This window comes from Papilio machaon, chromosome 13 (genome assembly GCF_912999745.1).
Source record: "Papilio machaon chromosome 13, ilPapMach1.1, whole genome shotgun sequence".
Classification (NCBI taxonomy): Eukaryota; Metazoa; Arthropoda; class Insecta; order Lepidoptera; family Papilionidae; genus Papilio; species Papilio machaon.
Genome location: NC_059998.1, coordinates 7,474,486 through 7,481,100, shown reverse-complemented (window position 1 = coordinate 7,481,100; position 6,615 = coordinate 7,474,486).

Sequence of the window (6,615 nt, the reverse complement as noted above, 5' to 3'; positions counted from 1 at the left end):
AATGAAATGTTCGTTAATATTTATTATTAAACTACGATGACGATGTCATATAGAAGAAAAATTGTTGAAGACCCCTAAGCCCTTATACAGTTTCTTGGTATGATTTTTTTTTAATATCTAAAGGTGGTAAACGATCAAATGGGCATTAAATTCGACGAAATAGCAAGGCGACCGTTGCCCATAGACATTCGCAAATGCCTACTTTTAATCAAAGGAGAAGGGGACGCATAGAAATAGGATATTTCCCCTTCCTACGCGTCCCTTCTTCCGCCAAATCCATTTCCCCTACCCATCTTTTAATGAGAAAAGGGTGGGAAAGGAAAGAGGACTAAAATTAAACCTCTGAAAATGACGACGAGAGATCACATTTTTTTTTTTTAGAAGTATTGGTGGTAAAAGATTTTGTTAAATAACATACGGTCTGTATTTACCATGTTACAAGTGCTGTTATTGATTTCAGACTGATGTTGGGGAACATTTATAGTTTTAATAAAATGTGAAAAAAGTTAAATTATATTTTGAATAAATTGATTAAAATATTGACACGATAAATTAAACATATTTAATATGATATTATTGTGATACTATTATATTGAATGGAAGCATTTTTGAAAGTTATGAATATTTTTGATACATAATATGATCACTATTTATCTTAATTATTTTTATTACTACGCTTTTTCTAAGGTTTACTTACAAGAAAAGAAGAATAAATACGAACTATGACGTGATATTTCAACGAATTTCTTGACATAAAAGCGTAAACAATAATAAGCCTTGTCCTCGCGTCCATTACGCAGGACAAAGCTGGCACAAAAGGACATTTGTAACTAAAACTCACACTTGATTGCTCACAAAATATATGTCGTAATACATATTGGATAGTAATACACACTTGACTAGCTTTTTGTATTTTATTTTTACAGACAATAGAAATCTACTTCATATACAAGTAGAACTTTTTGATAGACAAGTTTTCATAAGCATGTTTGTTAATTTATAATCTATATCTATATATATAAAAGAAAGTCGTGTTAGTTACACTATTTATAACTCAAGAACGGCTAAATCGATTTGACTGAAAATTGGTGGGCAGGTAGCTTAGAACGAGGAAACGGACATAGGATAATTTTCACCCCGTTTTCTATTTTTCATTCCGCGCGGACGGAGTCGCGGGTAAAAGCTAGTATTTGATAAAAATATGTCTCATCTTGTTATAAGATGGGTGAAGTCGACCTGCCAATAGCTCTTAGACTATTATCACTTTGAATATCATTTTTAGTGTGTGTTTTTCTTATCGAAACACTTGTTTAAATTCGTACAGTCGTCTCCTTATTTTATTTTAAGGAAGAGATTAGTATGTTTCTATTCAAGTGCTTTGACATTACAATTATGATAAATTTATTACAGTACTTTTTCTAACGCTGTCTTTTATTGCGTAGATGAAGTCGTGAGGCTTTGGTAATATTTATTTAAAACTAGCTTTTACCCGCGACTCCATCCGCGCGGAATAAAAAAAATGCACACAAGATAAAAAAGTTCCTATGTCCGTCTCCTAGTTCTAAGCTACCTGCCCATCAATTTTCAGCTAAATCAGTTCGACCGATCTTGAGTTATAAATAGTGTAACTAACACGACTTTCTTTTATATATATAAGAAGACTATGAAAGATATCACCGCCATTTTCATTATAACGTTCGAAAATAAATTGCGTGTAAATCAAACCGAATTCTGTCTTTGTCAAGAATTCAATAAACGACAAAATTGTTTGGTTTGGCTGCCATTTGGTCCGAAATCATGAAATTGTATGAATTATTCAAGCACTTAGACGCACTTATTCTTTTTCTTCTAGCACATTCAATCTTTGATTAAATTTGAATTATATCAATTATATTTAAATGTGTACTTATGTTGCGGTTGACGGTTTAAATTAATATTAGATTTCGGACCTATTTTAATTTTCCACGATTTTTTAAATTAACATCTTAAATGGTTCACATTTAACTGATCTAAACCGCAATAGTAAATACAAAATCTATTTTATAGAGGGCGATCGTATTGTTTTCAGTTTCATGCAGTCTTACTAATATTATAAATGCGAATGTTTAGATGGATGGATGTTTGTTTGAGGTATCTTCAGCACCTCTCAACAGATTTCGATGAAATTTGGCATACATGTAGAACATAGTCTGGACGAACATATAGGCTACTTATTAAGTTTTTTTCTTTTAGTTTTGTTTTTTTTAGAGTCAGAAGCTACAGCTAATCTATAAATCTATATATATAAAAGAAAGTCGTGTTAGTTACACCATTTATAACTCAAGAACGGCTGAATCGATTTGACTGAAAATTGGTGGACAGGTAGCTTAGAACCAGGAAACGGACATAGGATAATTTTTACCCCGTTTTCTTTTTTTTTTTTATTCCGCGCGGACGGAGTCGCGGGAAAAAGCTAGTCTATATATATAAAAGAAAGTTGTGTTAGTTACACCATTTATAACTCAAGAACGGCTGAATCGATTTGACTGAAAATTGGTGGGCAGGTAGCTTAGAACCAGGAATAGGACATAGGATAATTTTTAACCCGTTTTCTATTTTTTATTTCGCGCGGACGGAGTCGCGCGTAAAAGCTAGTATTTAATATTTAAAAATATTTCTTTAGAACAAATCTTTAGGATTGAATATTGATTCAGTCGTAAAACATGGTAGAGTATTTATGAATATGTTTATTTATTAAATACTTTTAACTTGTATTAATACATAATGTTGTCTTTGTTTAGTTAAAGAGAATTAAACAGATGACAACATGTGCAAGTGAGACGACAGTGGATTTCTATAGTTACTAAGTTCCTTTCACAAAATGTTTATCTTGGCTTTCATGAATTAATTAAGACAACTCAAAGTAAGGCACATTACAGGTGGACCGCTTCACACGGACTCCGTGAGGTTGTAGGAACAAGTTATACTTATATTATTATGTTGTGTTTGAATAACTTGTTTGTCTATTTTCTATTCTTTTTTCTATAATCTAGATGTTAGAAATCCTAGAAATAATTACCTTATTATCAATAGGATAATCGAAAAAACCTTAATTAAAAATTAAAAAACATCGATTGTAAATTTATTAATTTTAAATTAATTTAATGATAGTTTTTATTACAGAAAACTATTAGAATAAATTTATATGTCATGAAGGCATTTTCAGATGTCTTCAGTTCGAATAATACGCGGTACCTTCATATGTACCACATCCCCATCCCATGTCATAAATAACAAAAGGGAAGGGACAGAACTAGTGTCTGGTTAACATAAATCTCAAACTTATAAGAACTTTAGAATAGCTTTGTGCTCAAGCAAAAAAAAAAAAAATCTTTGGTTGTGTAATAAATTAAAAAATAAAAGTCCTAAATAGTGCTCTAGTTAAATAAAACGTTAGTTTAACAATAATATTGTTAATATGTAAATGAAAATGTAAAAGTAACAATTATAATAGTTTTTTTGATATTTAAAATTTTAAAAATGCTTATAAATTAAATCTCATTTAATCATAAATTAATTAATATTAACATAATGCGATTCTGAGAAAAATTTCAAAAATCTGTTTTTTTTTTAGAACGTTACAGCCGTCACATAAAAAGGAATATTTCACGTTTAAAAGATACCAATCTTTTACGATTTTAATACTTCAATAACGTTAATGGATTTTAGTAATAATGTATTGTGATTTGAAATGTCATCGCGAAATCACAAAAAATGGAAATTGAAATGTCTATCAATTTTCTAAACACTAAGCAGAATAAGGGAGTTTTATTTTAAAATAAGATAATTGATGGTTTTGTTTATACGCATTTTTTTATTTAAATTAAGTTTTTTTTATCTTTTTTTTTGGGATGGGATTAAATTAAATTATTTACTAAACATTATTTTTAAATACAGTTTGTTAAAAAAGACTTTGACCGAAAGATAGTTGATGAACGAGGGTATATTATAGCCTCCTTTTTTTAATCCAGCGCTGACAAAGTTTCCGTGCGAAGTCTTAATTAGTAAAAATAATCATCATCATCATCAGCTCACTATAAGTCCTCACCGAGGGGCTCGGTGCCCACCCTAACTTAGGGGTGACTAGGCCATAGCCAACTACGCTGGCCAAGTGCGGGTTGACTTCACACATATCTTTGAATTTCTTCTGAGACATGTGCTAGTTGCATCATGAATTTTTTCCTTCACCGTAAGAACGTTAGATGATTGTACATATGTATCGAAATTCGAAAAACCTAGATCCTAGGTCCTGCAGATTGCAAGTCAAGTGCTTAACCCCTGAGCCACCGATGCTCTTGATATTTGGTCAAAATAATAGTAAACTTTATTTGACTTCAATTGATAGCAAAGAAAATTACAATTTCATCTATCTACTCGTATCTATATATATAAAAGAAAGTCGTGTTAGTTACACCATTTATAACTCAAGAACGGCTGAATTGATTTGACTGATAATTGGTGGGCAGGTAGCTTAGAACCAGGAAACGGACATAGGATAATTTTTAACCCGTTTTCCGCGTTTATTCCGCTCGGACGGAGTCGCGGGTAAAAGCTAATTTGTAATAAAAATATCACATCAAATTCGATTCACCCTTATAGCGGTTACAATGCTACAGACATTCAAGTTTGTTTTTTTTTAACACCTTTTGTTTTTGTGTTGACGTTAAAAAAAGTGGGATAAGCCTCTTTCGGCAACTTTAGCGAGATGACATAAATTTTTGTGTTATTTTTATTTAAGCAGGTGTTATAAATTCATTTGGTTAACCTTTTATAATGTTAGTAGAGTTACGTGTTTTATCAACATTTTTACTGTTTATAAGAGGATATTTTGTAATGAACAGGAAAAAGATTTTATAGTAAAATTCAACAGAAATTATAAATAGTGTTTTCACATTTCAGTACCTGTTTTAATGTTTAAATTATATACAAATATGCTCGTTTTTAATAAATCTGTGATTACAATTGAAGGTTAAATTTTTTAGATATTTTTAGATTTAGTTAGAACTAGCTGTCGCCCTCGATTCCGTTCGCGCGGAATTAAAAAACATATTATTTAGTAGCCTATGTGTTCTTCCAGACTATGTTCTATATGCATGCAAAATTTCATCAAGATACTTTGTATCATTCTGGAGATACCTTCTTACAAACATCCATCCATCCATCCATCCAAACAGTCGCATTGATAATATTTGTAAAATTTCTTATTTCTATTGAAGTCGTTTATATAAATATTGTCGCCCACGACTATGTCTGCGCGGCATTAAAAAAACTTTATAAGTAGCCTATGTGTTCTTTCAGATTATGTTCTACAACCGTGCCAAATTTAATCAAGATCCATTGAGCCGTTCTGGAGATATCTTCAAACAAACATCCATCCATCTAAACATTCGCATTTATAATACTAGTAAGATTCTACATAAATTTAAATAAACGAATTGCAATCATCATAATCGTTGGTTTCTGAGACGGAAATCCCTGTATGAAACATATCGTCAAACATACATACGTATTATGATTGACAAAACAAAGATAACACTAAGTTTTATACAAGGATTTTGGTCTCTAAATGTAAGTATTCATTAATAACCTTTATATTATTGATAATTTTACCTATCATCAATAAATTAATACTATAAGATATCTTCGTTGAAAACAAAGAGAGCGTATTTATTTAGAGAAGTTTGTATAAAATAATTTCTCATATACATTATGTGAACGAAACAATCTTATCGTTTGGCAAAGTTTCAACGTAAAATAACTTCAGTACTCCATACTTTAAGTTATTCAAACTTTGGAAAACTTACGCAGGCTGTTCCTTTAATCGCTAATGTACAATTGAGGACATAATTTTCAAGTAATTTGACTTGTGTATATTTTACACATAGTACAAATTATTTGTTCTCAGTTAATCGATAATTGATTCACGTGTCAATAATAGCTAGCGACCAATTCGCGAAAATTTCTTATCTAAAATTAATTTAAAAGTAAATTGTAAGAGTAGGGGACCCATAGAACGAGAATATTTCCCCTTTCTATTAGTACCTTCTTTGCCACATCCACCTCCCCTTGCCATCCCTTCCTTATGAGAAATGGTTGGGAACGCACTTTCATCAGACGAAACACGGTATTACTTCCACTTCACGCCTGTCTTTTGTGTGGCCGTGGTACATGACATTGTGGTTGAGCCGGGCCATTCCCGATATATATGTTATTAAAGGCTCTACTTACCTCTGTTGAAATTGTATTTTTGATCTTTTTCTATTTCTTAAATCAAAAAGAAATTCTTTCAGACCTTATCAATCATGTGACATATAGGTTATGTCAAAAAGCTTTCATATTTACGCCGACGGTATCTTTTAATCAATTGACTAAAGTCTTTTGTCTTATCCCGATAATGGAATGTTCTGTGTGAGCTTTTGATAAAAGCTTTCCTTACGAAAGCTCCGATAACATTTAGATTCAACATTTGCAATGACAAATACGTTACATTTGACATTTACCTAATATGATTTATTACTTTTTTCAAATTAAATATGCGTTTCAATAAATAAAAAAGGAAATGAAAAACAATTTGAG